Raw genomic sequence first — 18,017 nt, forward strand, 5'->3', positions numbered from 1 at the left:
ACTGTTGGGAGGACCAGATGAGAATTTATGTAAGGCTCTGTCCCCTAGCAGGTGCTCTCTAAAGCCTCCTCCCTTCTGGGGAGTTGGGGACCAGAGGATTCTACCTTACTTCAAATTTCCTCCGCATTCATCCAAGATTCCTAAGATTACTGCCTAGCCGTGCACAACTGAAAGAAATTATTGCTGGGTATTGTTAAAAAGGCTTGCAATTCAGAAGATGTTTTTGTTCATTTAGAAGTGAAAAAATAGTTCTTTTCTGATGCAACAAGAACTGGAGGTGTGGCCTTGAATGTTACAGGGAAGGCTCAAAAGAGACTTTTAATTGTTCGTGATACAATTATGAAAGTGATTTCAGCAGAGGCCAAGTGATTCTCAGCTTAAAACAGCTCTGGGACAAACTTGTCTCTCGGTGGCTTCGCCAGAAGGTCAGCCCGTTGCTTGTGGCCTCGTGGTGTTTTGAGGGTGCAAGGAGTGCAGATTGGTTTTGAAAACCAGCCACAGTCATTGGACTTCATGTGTTCCCTCTGGGGACTCTTCTCCCACAGTGACTCAGACCTTGTCTAGGTGATTGGCCCTGGACAATAGAACATTAGCAATGTGGCAGAGACATGTAAACAACTTGAGCATTGGATCCTGTCTTCTCTTGTGGGCTTGGAGCACCGAGTTCACCATACAAATAAGCTTGGGCTAACATGCTGGAGAGACTGCACAGGAGGTAACCGAGATGCCCCAGCCAACAGCTTGTCAATCAGACATATGAGCGAGATCATCCTTGCTCATCCAACTTCAGCCAAACCGCTGGCTGACCACAGATCACCAAGATGGCCCGAACCAAGATGGTCTAAGTAACCCACAGATTTGTGAGAAAAAAATGTTGGTTTTTTTTTTAAATTTCGATGCTTTATGTTTGGGGATGGCTTCTTGGACAGTCAAAGCTAACTGATGAAGATATTGAGTGAATACCTGGATGAACCAGCAAGCGTCCCAGGCTTAGGAGAAATAGCCTGGTCCTAAGTGCACCAAAAAAATATTTCAGGACCACGGACAGAGGCACAGGATGTGGGTGTATTTGAGGCTAGCTGTGCAAATGATGGCCCCTCCTGTGAGAGACAGTGGCTCAGGGTACAGGGGGAGACCAAAGTATAAAAAAAAAAACCATGGCAATGAGGCAGGTGCTCGTGAGTCTTGTCAGGCAGCTATTAATTCAGGGAAACTCTCAATCACAGACAAACCCGGACTGTTGATAGGTCGACAAGACTCCCGAAGTTCAGGTAACTGGGTGGCTGAGGGGGTCGAAGGCAGGGGAGGCAGGAGACTGAGTTAACGGCTACCTGGCCAAGACTCACTGGGAGATGATTTGGGCTCAGTTCTAATTGCCTCCCTCACCCTTCATACACAGTCTGGCTTACCATTAATTCCCTGGGAGGCGTCAGGCTGTGTCCAGGGAATCTTGAGTCTGTAATTTCATCGTAGTAATCTCTTGCTTTTTTAGACAGTGCTGAGACTTTGATAAATCCTTCCCTAGCCACATATTGTCTAATCTGGCTTGAGCCTCATAACCACTTCTGAGAAAAGCAAAGAATCCAGGTGCATCCACTCTCTTTTTCCCCTCTTAGTCTCTCAGTGTGCAAGCAAGGGTTGCAGCCCAAAGAGCAGCAGGCCGGGGGTCCTGAATTCTGGATGCCTTGTGCCCTATGACTTTCTCACTCGGTGGGAATTCAACATCCAGGCACATGCGGTGAATTTCCTCTCACCCTGATGTCAAAATGAGAGATCAGGACTCCGGTCTTTAAATTCCTTTAAGCTCTGAATTCCTAGGAGTCTCAGAAAACTGAGGGGACTCAGGTCCTTTGTTCATTATATGGAGTGCTGTTCGGGGGTCTCCTAGATCACTGCCTGTTTTCCTGGCATTTGTGCTGGTAGGGCCCCTCATTCCTGGTTTTCACACATTCGGGACAGTCGGGGTCCTAGGGGCTAGATGGAGGCACTTCCAGGTGATTCACAGGCTCACGTGACCCAGGGGAAGGGCAGGAGCATCCGGGCCTTGGATATTCGCAGGGCTCTCTCCCCATCTCTGCTCTGCTCTCCTCTGCACACCAGCTTCAGGCCCACAGGCCAGCTCTCTCCAGGAGGCTGGGGTCACATCTTCTCATCTTTACCCCCAGGGAAGAAGGGGGTCTTCCTTTATTTCACTTTGAGAATCATCTCAGGGGTGGCCTCTGTTGGCTTGGTCTGGGTTGGATGTCTACTCCTGTAGCCAGGCAGGAGGGAATGCTGTGATGGGAAACTTCTTCTAGAGCCGCATGGTTGGAGTTGGGGGAGAGATGGGTCGCAAAAGTTGGGGGGGGGGTCATTATCAGAAGAAGAGAGTGATAGAGAGTAGTTGAACAGATAGCTTCCACTGCCGGGTTTTCTTCCTCACTTTGGGGGTGAGAAATGGACCCAGAGAACTCGACCACACTGTTTGAGGTTTGATGACCAAGAAGCCGGGGCCAGGGTTTGAACTTGGGTGTCTGACTCTGAAGCCCACGATCTTTAAGCCGTGGCTTCCTACCTACATTCCATTCTCATGTGGTGGCAGGGGGACTGACCACATGACTGTGGCAAGCATGGGGGAGACGTCCATGTCTCCGGGTGTTCTTTGTAAGGCCGCACTGTGGTCATGGGAGATCTGGGCTGGGAATCAGGAGACCTGCACAATAGTCTTACTTTTCCCCTGCCTTGCTGTGTGACCTTGAGAAAGTCACTTTCCTTCTCTGGGCTTCAGCCTCTTCTCTGCCAAATGAGATGATCATCCCCGAGTCCCTCCCACAGGCCCTGAGGGAAACTAATGAGATAATTCTGTGAACGAGCTTTCAAAAGCTGAAAAGCCCACACAGATGTGAGGATTATTCTTGTGATCCGGGGCCCCACAGGATTAGCTTAAATTTATGGCGACAGGAGGGCTGGGGGCGAACAGAAACGTCCAGATGTCTAGCAGCCTTGCTCAAATAACGTAATACAACCTGCTTGGCGGGGTGGCCCCCTGATTTATCTATTTATGGTGGGCAACTCATGCTGGGCTTCCTGGCTCTTCATGAACTCCGTCTCACCCCTCTCCCTGCTGCCCTGGGTCAGGGGTCCCGGGGCTCCTTTTACGACAGTGCGCGAGGCTGGCCACATGGTTCTGGTTTCCTCTTCCCGCTTTCTCCCTTGGGCCAAGAAATGAGGACACTGAACCACTTCTTGGGACGGCTGCATCTTGCATGTTTATCGATCGTTTCCTGGGGGAGGAAGCACAGTCTGCTGGAACCAGGAAGGATCAGAAGCTGCCATCGAATCCTGTGGGAGGCCAGTGAGGGGAATCACACGGAAAGAGGACTCTTGGCAGAAACTCTTGGAAATCCCTGCATACGGTGAAGCTGAACAATTTTGTCTTCGTGCTGTAGGACTTCTCAGGGCCTTTAATACACGAATGAGTTTCGCTCATCGTCAAGAAGGAGATAGAGCTGCCCCATTTCCCAATATATATACATATTCCCACAGCGCGGCCCCACTCACATCCACCCAGAAAACCCTCTCTGCCTCCATGACAGTCCGGGTGGTTCTCCAATTTGGAGGTGCCATTGGGTCCCTGGGGAAGCAGAAATGTGCACTTTCTTGGTAAACTACCCAAGGCGTGAGAGAGTGCGAGTGTGATCCAGAATGCTGGCTGTGCAGAGAAGCTTTAGTCTTTTCATCTTCGAGAAGGATCCGACGACAGGGAGTGAAGGAAGAAGGCCTGTGCTGCTCACGGGCCAAGGTGGCTTGCCTATTCATTCGACAGCTACTTGGTGAGAGCCTGGCAGGTCCTGCAAGAAACATGGCCCCATGCAGCACAGTCAAGTTCAAGAGCAACCCAGGAGCTGTCCGGAGGGTGTGTTCTCAGGCTTATATGAGTGCAGGTGGGTGGGGGCGGGGGTGGTGGGGAGGAGGGTGCTGTGGTTTGCAACAGGGAGGGTGATGACGGTCACGACCACCATTATCACGATCACGACCACCATTATCACGATCGTGACCACCATTATCGAGGGCCCGCTGGGCCCAGGTACTGTTCCGGCAGCTTCACACGTATTTGTTCATCTACTTCTCGCTTCAGCTCTGTGATGAAGGTGCTTGGGATCACCCCTGCAATGTTGCGGGGAAGAAAACAAAGCAAAGAAAGGTTAAGGAGCTTGCTCGAGGCTGTAGGGCTCAAAAGTGGTAGAACCAGAATGCGTCTCTCCCCGCCAGACTGACTGCAGAACCTGTGCACGTTGAAACCACAACGCTCTGGAGTATTAGAGAGTTTCAGGACTTGCTGCTCTGATTGGCTCTGAGATCCACGGAGATGCTTGGGAAATCAAAATAGTTGAGCTAGAATAAGGCTCATCAGTCATTTGGTCTATTCCCTCCGTTTGTAACTGATGAAGGGCAGGCCCGGGTAGGACAGCAGACTGGCCAAGGTCGACAACTTTTGGCCACACTAGAGGAAGGGCATTGAACTTCCCGGCAGCAGTGGGGACAGTGGGAGGCTCCTGGCCCTGGAATCCAACTCCAGCCGTGTTGTGTCCCTCCCCACGACACCATGGAGCCCAACGTGACTCCCTTCACCCGCCCCGGTTGGCAGCCTAGACGGGACATCGGTGAGTTCTACACCAACAGCCACAGTCCCCCAGCCTCCCATGACCCTCACAGCCACATCTCCCCCGAGCCAGGCCCATCTGTGGATCCAACTTTAAGAAGAAAAAGAAACAAAAAAAAAAACATGACAACCAAAGCCGAAATACTTTAATAACTCCCTCAAAACATCACAAATTATTAAGATTCCCTACGTCAATACCCTTCATCTACTAAAGGTCTTTCTAACACGCGGGAGTTTAGGGCTGTCCCCTGCTGCTTCCCTTCCCCCGCTCTGGGGAGGACACGGGCTGCTTTTGGCAAAGCTTGTATTAAGCTCCGAAGGTTGATGGATCTCTAAGCTTGCTGAACACGTGTTGAGACGAAATAAAAGCAATTTTATTTAGGAAACCAAGGGCCAGCTCGGCTTGAAATTAGCTCATCGGGTAATCTCACTGCTTGGCCTGACCAAGGAGGCCACGCAAGCTTTACTGAGCAGCTCTGGAAGGCCCCAGACTCATTGGGTCGAAGGTAGGAGAGGGGGCTAGAGCCCTCAGCTGGGGGTCCCAGTCCCAAATCCTTTTGATCCTCCCCTTGTAGCATAGAAAGCTCCAATCCAGGCTGCTTACGGATCAAAGCTAATCTGGATGTAATTCCGCACCCAGCTCACCGCACCCTGAGCAACACATAAATACAGATTAAAGGGTTATATAAATGCAATTTTCTAATTAATCAGTGCAAATCCAGCTCCTGCAAGGGACATCGATTTCAGTGTTTACGGGAGGGGTTTTCTTCTTTGAGCTCCGTTTACAAAATGCCCGTCCCATTCCTGTGGTTTCGAACGCTAATGGCCACGGGGTGGTTGAGAGGCCAGGAACGTGCCCATAGCAGCCCCAAATCCTCAGGTCCTCGACAGGAGACTTTGGACGATGGGCGAGGCACCACTCCGTGTGAGGTGGAAAGAGCCCGGCATGGGGCCAGTCGGTTCAAGGTCAATGTTGACTTGACAGGCTCTGTGGCCTAGAACATGTTGCCTAACCTCTCCGAGCCCCGATTTCCTCCTTCTTAAAAAGATGAGATCTGCCTCGAGGGGTTTCTGTGAATATTAAGTGCTGCGTTTGAAAGCCGGGTGTAATCGCTGCCTGCTATTGTTTGCCACTGAGGGCAAAGGTTGTAGAAGGTGAAGTGCAGACTGAGACAGCCCCAGATGCCAGGCCTGAGCCTCTATCCTGTTCTGGCAGGATGCTGGGGTTTAGGATTTGGCCTGCGTAGGGAACAGAGTTGATGAATCCGGGAAAGGTGTGGTGTTCTTGGAGTTTCTATCCTCCTCTCCTTGCTGTCCCACCAAACGGCCCCAAAGGCCTGAACGAGACAACTCACGGGTTGGACCATTCACATATAGGGTCCGCGAGAAAGCCCATTTAAAAAAAAAAATTTTTTTTAGTGTTTATTCATTTTTGAGAGAGAGAGAGAGAGAGAGCGTGAGTGGGGAGGGGCAGAGAGAGAGAAGGAGACACAGGATCTGAAGCAGGCTCTGAGCTGTCCGCACAGAACCCGATGCCGGGCTCGAACCCACAGACTGTGAGATCATGAACTGAGCCGAAGTTGGCCGCTTCACCCACTGAGCCACCCAGGCGCCCCATTTTACAGCCCATCGACAGTGGTGATAATTATGGTGATGGTGATGGGCCGGGTGGGCTGTGTCCTTTGCCTCGCTGTACCCTCGATGACAGACCTCCACGCGGATACTGACTTCGTTCCCGTTTATTTGGAGGAGACTAAGCCTTTCAAGAGGCTGAATCATTTGCCGTAAAGGGCAAAGCCCTCCTTAGATTGACTGACAGCCTTTTTTGCTCCCTCTCGGCTGCTCGAGCACACCCCAGGTGTGTGTGGGCGTGTGCGTGTGCGTGTGTGTGTGTCTGTGTGTGCATGTGCGTGTGCGTGTGTCTGTGTGTCTACTCAAATTCCCATGCACGGCCCGCCGGCGCCCAGGCGGCCACACCGCCACTGGCCACCGCCGCCACGCGCACACGCCTGCCTGCTGGCGGAGGGAACTTCTGTCACAGGCAGAAGACCCCCAGGGAAGAGGGGAAAGGATATGTCCGAGACTATTTCCTAAGCTGAATGATGTTATTTCACACCAGTAACTTGCTAGCAGGGAGGTTCACCAGTGTCGCGGGCTGGAGGGTCCTGAAGCACAGGCTTCCAATGGTGACTCGGCCAAGTTCAGCGTGTGGTGACACGCGGGGGACGCTGCAGGAATCAGACAGCCGCTTTTCTCCGAAGCCTTCTCCCATTCCTCTGAGGCTCAGGTTGTGACCTCTGACCTCACCTCTAACCGCTGACCTCAGCTACGGCTTTGGGCAACCCCCGGGCATCGCTGGTCCTCAGTGTCCTTCTCTGAAAACGGCAAAACCAGACCAAGCAAGCTCAACCTAACCTAACCAACGGGTTGTCATGAAAGTCAAAGGAGTAGATGACAGGTGAGCTGGCTTTCAGACGGAACGTGGGACGGGGACGGGCGGGGTCGACAAGGAGACCAGAGACAATGAGCTCTTTCGAAAACTGAGGCCAGGCAAACTCAAGGTCTCGGTCATGTCCGCCGGCCTCCGTCCCACCAGAGACGCCGGGGCAGGGGGTGCCCAAGCAGCCCGGGGAGCCACCGGGTGCTGTCACTTTAAAAGCAGAGTGAAGTGTTCATTAGCCGGGCTATTTTTTCAGGTGTGTTCTAATTGTACTAATTAACTCTAAGGTAGATTTTAGCACTCCAGCCTCCATCGCTGCCTTCAAATGCCAAAACAAATCTTGCCATAATTACCAGCAATCCTTTTCATTACCGGCTGCCTAATTATCCTATTAATAGCACATCCTAAGAGACAGTATTTGCTTGACAGGCAAATATTTGTTTTTAAATGAGCAAACACAAAGACAAACTGCTCTGTTTGCAGAAGCATTCCAACATGCAAAACGGTTTATATTCATGGAAAAAATAATAATCCAAGGAAAACCAAATGCTGCATCCATGCGAAGCATTTGGACAGCAAAAACAGTCTTTTTCTCCTGATCTGGCTCTGGTCCTTTGCTGAAGGGGTTGGGTGCCAGAGGGTTCTTTAAGATAGTGTTGCGATACGAAGTTGGAGGTCTTACCGGGTTGGGGCCGGATTCCGTTGAAGAGGGGAAGACGGAAACACCAAGCGAGCGGAATAAAGCGATGTCACCGCTAGAAACAAAACCATGCATTCTTCGGGTCCGGGGTCCCCAGATCTGTGACTGATCATGTGAGCCATCTGGGGAGGGACTGGTCAACGTGCAGCTTCCCAGGCCTACTGACTTCTTTGTTGGTTTTGTTTCGTTTCGCGAAGGCCCCTAGGAGATTTTCATGTGCGTCCAGGTTCGGGGCGCTCGCTGAACCACTCCAACCCCTCAATTTCACAAAAGAAGAAATAAGTGACTGAGGACGTACATTGCGTACAGAGCCTAGATCAGCACCAGGTCAGCCGGGAGGGCTAACGTACCCTTAAGTCAACCTCCATACTTAATTAATTTTCCTTTATTAAGAAAAACAGCAATCACCATGCTAATTGTGATGAATTTGAGCCAGCCATATAGAAGTGTCTCGTTGAAGCGAAAATATAAGCGCCCGCCTCTCGGGCCCACCCGATCCCTCCCCACCCCGGCACGGGAACAGGCGCCCTTGCTTTCTCCTTCTTCACGACAAGAAGGGAAGACCACACTGTACGTTCGCTTAACCAGATGAACTTGCTGACGGGTGACGGCCTTGTAAAGGACAGTGGCAATTTCCCATGGTTCGACTTAAGTCGACATTTGTGGCTGTGTTCTCTTAAACGTCTGCAGAGTACTGTCCGTGAAGGAGGGTCCCTAGTGTCACAAGTCTTTGCAGAGGGACCGTCCGGGGACTTCTGCTTTCACGTGTGTGGACGTGGGAGGTACCGCTGCTTTGCTGCGGGGACCCCCCCCCCCAACCCGCCTCCACGGCACCCCTGGCTTACCCTTCCTCCCAGGCTGACCCAGGTCTCAGCTGCTCTGTGAGGCCCCCTCCCGCACCCCTGCTCTGCCTCTGTGATGTCGCTCTCTTCACCTGGAAGGCCTGCCCCACCCAGAACACATGGGCACAGAATAAAAGCTCAATTACATGCCCTCCTAGGAGCTAAATACATCTTCCCCTTACGTTTGTCTTTTTGAAAAGATTTACGAATGTCTTCACATGGTCCTCGAAAGACCCAGTTTGTCACGTGTCAAATGCACCGCCTCTGTGGAGTGGCTGGAACATTAGATGACACCTCTGTGCCACCTCTGTGGCACCTGTCCAGTAACCGGCTCCTAGCAGGAGCCAATTCGGAGGTAGTTGTGATTACTACTCTTAGAGCTGATTTTGGGGGGCTGGGTTTTCCACTTGGTTTTAAATCATAAAAGACACATATTATCATGAATAGTTCGATAAAGGAAATTAATTATACTCATAGTCGCTTGCGACCCATTATTATTTTTGTTTACTCCCTTCCAGTCTTTAGGTATTTTTATTGTGTTAAAATACCTATAGCATAAAATCGACCATCTTAACTCCTTTTTTTTTAGAGTTTTTTTTTTTGAGGGAGCGTATAAATGGGGGGAGGGGCAGAGAGAGCGAGAGAGAGAGAGAGAGAGAGAGAGAGAGAGAGAGAGAGACTCCCAAGCAGGTTCCACGCTGTCAGTGCAGAGCCTGATGCGTTCCTACGATCCCCGAGATCATGACCTGAGCCGAGATCAAGTCGGATGCTTAACGGACTGAGCCACCCAGGTGCCCCCCCACCCCCTCCACCCCCGTCTTAACTACTTTCAAGTGTATACTTCAGTAGCATTAAATACATTCATCATGTGGTACAATCATCACCAGCATCCATTTCCAGATAAACTCTGTTTATCTTATAAAATATTCCACAACTAGTAAACAGTAACTCTCATGGGTCGCCCCGGTGGCTCAGTTGGCTATGCATCCATTCGTGAATCCAAGCCCCCATGTCAGGCTTGCACTGACAGTGCGGAGCCTACTTGGGATATTCTCTCTCTCTCTCTCTCTCTCTGCCTCTCCCCCACTTGCACTTTCTATCAAAATAAATTTAAAAACTTTAAAAAAAAATTTAAAAAAAAATACCCTACAGTAACCCTGGCAACCACCCTTCTGATTTCTGTCTGTACGAACGTGACGACTCAGGGTAGCTCAGAGAAGTGGAGTCAGGCAGTGTTGTCTCTTGGGAACTGGCTTATTTCACTTAGCATTGGATCCTTAAACATCATCCACGTCATATCTCAGAGCCGATCTGAATAGTTTGGCTGTCGGTTTGAGAGAGAGAGAGATTCTGTTGTTGTTTTTTTTAATGTTTATTTCACCTTTTAGAGAAAGAGCAGGAGCTGGGGAGATGCAGACAGAGAGGGGGACAGAGGATCTGAGGTGGGCTCTCTATTGACAGCAATGAGCCTGATGTGGGGCTTGAACTCATGAACCATGAGATCATGACCTGAGCCAAAGTTGGACACTCAGCCGAGCCACCCAGGTGCCCCTGAGATATTCTTTACCATGTTAGAAAAATGTCTTTCTATTCTTTATATATATATATTTTAATGTTTATTTATTTTTGAGAGAGAGAGAGAGAGACACAGAGTGCTGGCAGGGGAGGGGCAGAGAGAGAGGGAGACACAGAATCTGAGGCAGGCTCCAGACTCTGAGCTGTCAGCACAGAGCCTGATGCAGGGCTTGAACTCATGAACCACAAGATCATGACCCGAGCTGAAGTGGGACCCCTAACTGACTAACCTGCCCAGGCCACCCAATGTCTTTCTATTCTTAATCTCCTCAGAGATTTTAAATTAAGAGTATGTTGGGGTGCCTGGGTGGCGCAGTCGGTTAAGCGTCCAACTTCAGCCAGGTCACGATCTCTCGGTCCGTGAGTTCGAGCCCCGCGTCAGGCTCTGGGCTGATGGCTCAGAGCCTGGAGCCTGTTTCCGATTCTGTGTCTCCCTCTCTCTCTACCCCTCCCCCGTTCATGCTCTGTCTCTCTCTGTCCCAAAAATAAAATAAAAATAAATAAATAAATTAATTAATTAAGAGTATGTTTAAAGCCATTGAATAATTGTTAGCAAACATTAAGTAGACTTTTTAAAAATTTGACATTGAAATGCCCACCCTCCATATGAAGTGACTCCCATGTTCCTGATGTCAACCCTAGTAAATCATGCAGAACTGTTCTCCTAACAGGCTGTCAAGTGCAGTGGCTTGTACTGTACCTAGAAGTTTTACATCTACATCTACCTTTTAGTCGTGTTAATTTCATCAGCGCTTAATGATCATTTTTTTCAGTTATTTAAAAATATATATATTTAGAAATATATATTTATATATAAATATATATTCATAAATATTTGTATATTATAAATATTAATATTATAAATCTTTATATTTATATATTTAGAAAAATATTATATATATAAATAATATATATATTAATATGTATAAATATATAAATAATATATAAATAAATATAAATATATATTAATAATATTTATAAATATATAAATAATATATATAAATAAATATAAGTATATAAATATATATTAATATGTATAAATATATAAATAAATATATATATTAATAATATTTATAAATATATAAATAATATATATAAATAAATATAAATATATAAATATATATTGATAATATGTATAAATATATAAATAATATATAAATAAATATATATATTAATAATATGTATAAATATATATAAATAATATATATAAATAAATATAAATATATAAATATATATTGATAATATGTATAAATATATAAATAATATATAAATAAATATAAATATATAAATATATATTAATAATATGTATAAATATATAAATAATATATAAATATATAAATATATTAATAATAAGTATAAATATATATAAATAATATATATAAATAAATATAAATATATAAATATATATAAATACATAAATATATATAAATACATATATATATATATCCTCTGTGAAGAATTGTTTCTTCCTTTTGCACTAAGTTGCTTAATTATATTTGAATTGATTTTAATGTGTGTCCCTAATCCTTTTGTACTATTACATTTCTTTTTCCTGAATTCTCCATTTTGGTTCGTCTCCAAGATGACCAAGCATGCCTCGAAATATTTTTTTTCTGGGAGAGACATGTGGGTGATAGATTTTCTGAGGCTTCCATATCTGGAAGTGTCTGTATCTTGACCTCTCAGATGAAAAACAAATCGGTTGGGTAGAGAATTCTGGGTTTCACTTTCTCCCCTCAAGATTCTTAAAAAAAAAAAAAAAAGGTTCCATTTTTCCATTTCCTTCTGGAAATATGCTCTTCTGAAATATGCTCCTAAGGCATATTTTAATCTTTGAAATTTCAAAAAGTGCCCCTGTGATAAGTCTTTGGTCATTCGGTATTGCTCTAACACCGTGAAAGACAAAGGGTTCCTTCTGTTTTGAGTCTGATTATTGACTTTACTCCATTTGCTCGGCTTTCTTCTTCAAGGTGTATTTTCCAAGGAACGGCTAAGATCTCCATCTTGGGAGTACAAGTGTGCACCTCCGGCCCCGTTAAAGATTTTTTTTTTTTTAATTGAAGTTTTACATCTTTATTTATTTGCCTTTTAACCTGCGTTCAGTCCAATGAATTCTCTGGTGTCTACCTCCAGGAACTTTGGCACATGCCTAAGCCACGTAACCGCCACTGCAGTCGAAATACAAAATATTTCTGTCACTGCCCCCAGATTCCCTCCTGCTGATCCTGGCTCCTGGCAACCGCTGGCCTGAGTCTCGTGACCGCTATCGGTCAGTTCTGTCCCCCCACGAAAAGAGTCTTCATACGGTCACCCACCCCTCACCCCCGCCCCAACCTCTTCTCCTTCCCCATAACTTTGTCTCTTTGGGAATGTTACAGAAATGGAGTCATGCAGGACGTCACCTGTGGAGAACGGTGTCTGTCCCTATACATAATGTCTTCGAGGTTCCTCTAAGTTGCTCATACCAGGAATTTGGTCCTTTAAACCCAGTGAGGAGCGTCCCTTGGCTTGGACGCTTCGTTATCCATTCACCAGTCGGTTTTTAGGGTCTCCTGGGCCAAAGGGTTGTGGCGATGGGGTGCCTTCTGTGACCTGCCTTGCCCAAACCTCCCCACCCCCTTCCCGCTACCTTCTCACCCCACCGTGCCAAGGGTACCATCCGTCCTGAGAGTCACATTTCTAACTAGGAGGAGTGAGGTGGGGTGGGGGGGACAATCCTCAGGTCAGTGCAGCCCAGTGCCCTGAGATAGACGCACGGACCTGGTGGCTGGGTGACAGACACACAGACAGGGTCGCTGGGGTGAGCCGAATGCCCTACTGACTTTCCCGCTGACTCAGAGCTGTTTTGATTCAGTGATGGGGTAGAAACAGCCCCCATCTATGTCTGTCAGGACATTCCCCCCACCTGGGGGTGCGTCCCTCCTCTCAGCGTCCAGGGTGACACCGCTCTATCAGCTGAGACATTTTAACCGTGAGTTGACATTTAAAAAAATAAATAACATTTAAAAACGGGGGGGGGGGGCGCCTGGGTGGCTCAGTCGGTTGGGCATCCAGCTTCGGCTCGGGTCATGATGTCACAGTCCGTGAGTTCTAGCCCCGCGTCGGGCTCTGTGCTGACAGCTCGGAACCTGCAGCCTGCTTCGGATTCTGTGTCTCCCTCTCTCTCTGCCCCTCCCCTGCTCATGCTCTGTCTCTTTCTCTCTCTCTCTCTCAAAAAATAAATAAACATAAATTTTTTTTTTTTTTTTAACTCTGAGTTGAAAAGGGCCTACTAGGCCTCATTAACCTGCCCTCCTGTTTGCCCACAGTGCCCGGGTCCTGAATTTTCGCTGCTTTATTTCTGCTGGTGCTTTCCTCAGTCAGGTCCAATCTCTCCCATCGCTAAAAACACAAACAGAAAACAACAGCTAAAAATAAATAAATAAATCATAATTTCACCCTGAGGACCAAGCCCCCCTTACACTATTCAATTACGAAAAGAAATTTCCTTGAGAGCCCATTTTATGGAAAAAAAAAATATCCTGCAATTATTATCCCCACTTTTCCACGTGTGTTTATTCTGGCTTCTCTCCAGAAAGTGATTTTTAAGGTTTTAAAGTTTTATGATTTTTATAGCTATCAAAATAATACGTGCTCTTTGTAGCAAACTTTTAAAGTTCAAGAAAGAGGAAAGAAGTTGAAAAAAAAAAACCAGTTAACAACAACCATATTCTCACCTAGAGGCAGCCATGAATGACATTTTGAACACCTTTATTTCTTTATTTCATATTTACGGAAGAATATTTTTTTTTTAATTTTTTTTAACGTTCATTTATTTTTCAGACAGAGAGAGACACAGCATGAACGGGGGAGGGGCAGAGAGAGAGGGAAACACAGAATCGGAAGCAGGCTCCAGGCTCTGAGCCATCAGCCCAGAGCCCGACGCGGGGCTCGAACTCGAGGACCGCGAGATCGTGACCTGAGCTAAAGTCAGACGCTCAACCGACTGAGCCACCCAGGCGCCCCAGGATATTTTTTCTTTTCCTACATGACATTGTGCTGTATACAATTTGAGTATTGACTTCCTTTTTTTTTTTTTTTTTGCTAACATTATTATCACAAGCATTTTTCCTACAGTATTAAAAAAACTGTTCAAAACATACTTTTAATGGCCTCATCAAACTTCATCTGGATGTACTGTATTTTACCTAACCATTAACTCAATGTTGGATGCTTGGACCGTTTCTAGTTTTTCGTTGTCGTAAGTAACAGCGTGGCTTGCTTTGACGATTTAAAAATTAGGGGGGCATCTGGGTGGCTCAGTCGGTTGCTGTCTGACTTTGACTCAGGTCATGATCTCACAGTTTGTGAGTTCGAGCCCCACGTCAGGCTCTGTGCTGACAGCTCAGAGCCTAGAGCCTGCTTCAGATTCTGTGTCTCCCTCTCTCTCTGCCCCTCCCTTGCTCATGCTCTCTCTCTGTCTCAAAAATAAATAAAAACATTAAAAAATAAAATAAAATAAAATAAAATAAAATAAAATAAAATAAAAATTATCCCAGGACCGGGACTCCCAACTGGCTCAGTCGGAAGAGCGTACAACTCTCGATCTTGGGGTCGGGAGTCGAGCCTCACATTGGGTGTAGAGCTTACTTAAAAATCATCGTCACCATCATCCTAGGATGGGTTTCTAGAAGGAGGATTGTTCCTTCAACACAGATAATGAGATTGTGTAGTGAAACCGCTTTCCTGCTATGTGGGACCTGCCCCTCTCCCAGGTCACTGGCCCTGCCCCCTGACGTCATCGTCACATCGGTCCTACTAACGTGGGAAGTGGGCGTGGCGTCTGTCGGTCGCAGTTGACGTTCTCAAAGCGCAGCATGGCAACCCGTGACTTGGATGTGCCACGTTTTGCCCTCTTACTCGGCATTTAAGTTGTTCCTAATTTCTCACTGTTGTAACTAATGTCGCATTGAATATCCTCGTGCACAAATTATCCCCAGCGTTGCCACATTTCCGCTTTTGCCCACGCATCTACAAGGCTTGCCCCTCAATTTCTTCAGGTCCCTGCTCTCTGCCACTTCCCTGAGCACCCTCTACTAAATAATCCCCTCGGCCTGGCACCCCCTGGCCCCCTCACCCTGCTTTATTTTTCTTCCAGGTCACCTCAGCCGACATGCTGTTTATTTCTTTATGGTCTGGTCCCCACCACTGTGACGCGGCTCCACGGAGGTGTGGGTTTTTCATCGGCTATTGTAAAAGTAACACGTGTTCATGAAATCAGATGTATAAATAGAAAAATAGGACAAAGGAGGCCCCAAACACAATGGGTCCTGTTTGGATAGGTTTCCTCTAGTCTTTTGTTGTTGTTTCGATTTTAACGCAATTAAAATCGTACTATGTATGTAATTCTGTAACCGCTTTGTTCAGTGAACAGGGTGCCATGCGGATCATCCCACGGTCTTCGGGGCGCGTGTACGCGGTGTGTGGGTGTGCGCCACCAGGGACGATTGTAACCCATCGTAAGCAGGTTTGTGCCCCTGCCACACGGGATGCCCTTCCTGGAAAGGTCACTTCTGGCCTCCCGATCTCTAAACCCACGGCTCCTATTTATTCGGCCCTCGTTGACCTGACCCCCGGCCCCCTTGAAATGTCCCTCGAAGTGTTCTCTGTCCTGGGGCTCTGTGACCCCACCGTCTTCTTTTTCTCTTTTCTGTTCTTCAGCAAGAATTGGTGGCTTCATATCTGGGTTTGAAAGGTAACATTTCCACCTAATAGAAATTCAAAGCCCCGTGAGTCATCACTTCTTTGTAGGTCCATGTGGCTTGGAAGCAAGTTTACAGCACCAAGCGTTCCACGACAGAAGGGGAAGCGTTTCGAGTATTTTCCAGAGGGCACGGGAAGCCCCTCAACCACCAGAGCCCCGTGTGTCACAGGTGTGCAGCCCTCCTTCCCTTCTTCCTTCCCCTTCTGTCCTTTTTCCTTTAGACTGATTTTTTTTTAATTGTGGTAAAATATACACAAGACTTACCATTTTAACCATTTTTTAGGGCACAGTTCGGTGGTATTAAATAACTCGCGCCTGGGTGGCTCAGCTGGTCGAGTTGCCGATTTCGATTCAGGTCACGATCTCACAGCTCGTGCGTTCGAGACCCGAGTCAGGCTCTGCGATGAGTTTAGAGCCTACTTGGGGTTCTCTCTCCCTCCCTCTCTGCCCCTCCCCTGCTCACAAACTCTCCCCCCACCACCTCAAAAATGAATAAACATTAAAAAAAAATAGCTCACATTATTTTGGATCCATCTGGAGAACACTTTCACCTTCCCAGACTGAAACCCTACCACTGACCCGTCATACCCCACTCCCTCCTCCTCCCATTTCTGGCAACCACTGTTCTCCCTTCTGTGTCTGTCTTAGACTAATCCAGGCACCTCATGTAAGTGGCACCATACAACTTGTGGCCTTTCGTGTCTGACTTGTTTCACTTACCCTGATGTCTTCAGGGCGGTCTCTATTTCCTGGAATAGTCACCATACGCACCCAGGTCTACCCACGCCCGGCTATCCTGAGGACGCGTGGCGTGGGGCATCAGCCGGGACATCAGTCATTACCCATCACGGGTATTAGCCCAACGCATACTTTCCAGGCTCCTGATCAACAGAGAGGGGGATGGGGAAAGGGAAGGTGGCATTTAACAGGGGGGGTGGAAAAGGAATGGCCTGGAGCATTAGCCTGGGGAGGGGGAGGCTGGGGGGGTGGGCGGAGATCAGTTTGGTTCACCAAGATGTCTCGGGAGTCTCTCAGGAAGGATGGGTGGTACGGGGTAACAGCGTAAAATCAAACATCCCGCGCTTAGGATCCTAAGACGTCACGGTCAGAAGGGGGCTGGGAAATTCACAGCTGCAGTCCGGCCAGAAGTGAGTGAAAAAAACAGTAGTTCTCACTGGAACCCTTAGGACCTAGAGCTCTCCAGAAGCCACCCCTCTTATCAGTTGGCGTGTACTCTTTCAGTTTTATGTTTTATTTAATTTTGACAGAGAGAGAGAGAGAGAGAGAGAGAGACAGTGCAAGCAGGGGAGGGACAGAGAAAGAGGGAGACACAGAATCCGAAGCAGGCTCCAGGCTCTGAGCTGTCAGCACAGAGCCCGACGCGGGGCTCGAACCCACCAACCGTGAGATCATGACCTGAGCCGAAGTCGGACGCTTAACCGACTGAGCCACCCAGGCGCCCCTGCAACTTGCCTTTTTAATCCACAATATATCCTGGGGATCGTGTCACAGAGGTGCTTCTAGAACCACTTTGTTCTTTTCAGTGTCTTCGAAGTATTCCACGGCAGGGAGGCTGGTTTGGATATTGCCTTGGCTGCTTTAACAGACCAAAGAGTGGATGTTTTTTTTTTTGGTTTTTTTTTTTTTTCCAACGTTTATTTATTTTTGGGACAGAGAGAGACAGAGCATGAACGGGCGAGGGGCAGAGAGAGACGGAGACACAGAATCGGAAACAGGCTCCAGGCTCTGAGCCATCAGCCCAGAGCCCGACGTGGGGCTCGAACTCCCGGACCGCGAGATCGTGACCTGGCTGAAGTCGGACGCTCAACCGACTAAGCCACCCAGGCGCCCCGCAGTAGCCCCCTTTTAAGGGCGTGAGCGGGAAAATGCACCCCTCACTCTGCTCACAACCCCGAGGCTACTTCTGTCCTACAACTTTGTCCTTGGCTGGAAGGGGGCTGCAGAATGCAGGTTCCAGGTGCACGTCCGGAGCGCAGTGATGGCTAAAACAAGGGAGAATGGATATCGGGCCACAGTGACAGTCCCTTCCTCTGTGTGTATGTATCTGCATTTTT

At 47.7% G+C, this 18,017-nt stretch overlaps 1 long non-coding RNA gene across 1 annotated transcript; it reads left to right on the forward strand.

Moving 5' to 3' along the window:
- The first annotated feature begins 14,737 nt into the window (after positions 1-14,737).
- LOC123386330 lies at positions 14,738-16,369 on the forward strand. Its single transcript, XR_006600114.1, has 3 exons — positions 14,738-15,705; positions 15,990-16,111; positions 16,226-16,369. It is a non-coding gene; the product is annotated as an uncharacterized LOC123386330 (long non-coding RNA).
- The last annotated feature ends 1,648 nt before the right edge of the window (positions 16,370-18,017 follow it).

Source organism: Felis catus, chromosome B3, assembly GCF_018350175.1.
Source record: "Felis catus isolate Fca126 chromosome B3, F.catus_Fca126_mat1.0, whole genome shotgun sequence".
NCBI classification, from domain to species: Eukaryota; Metazoa; Chordata; class Mammalia; order Carnivora; family Felidae; genus Felis; species Felis catus.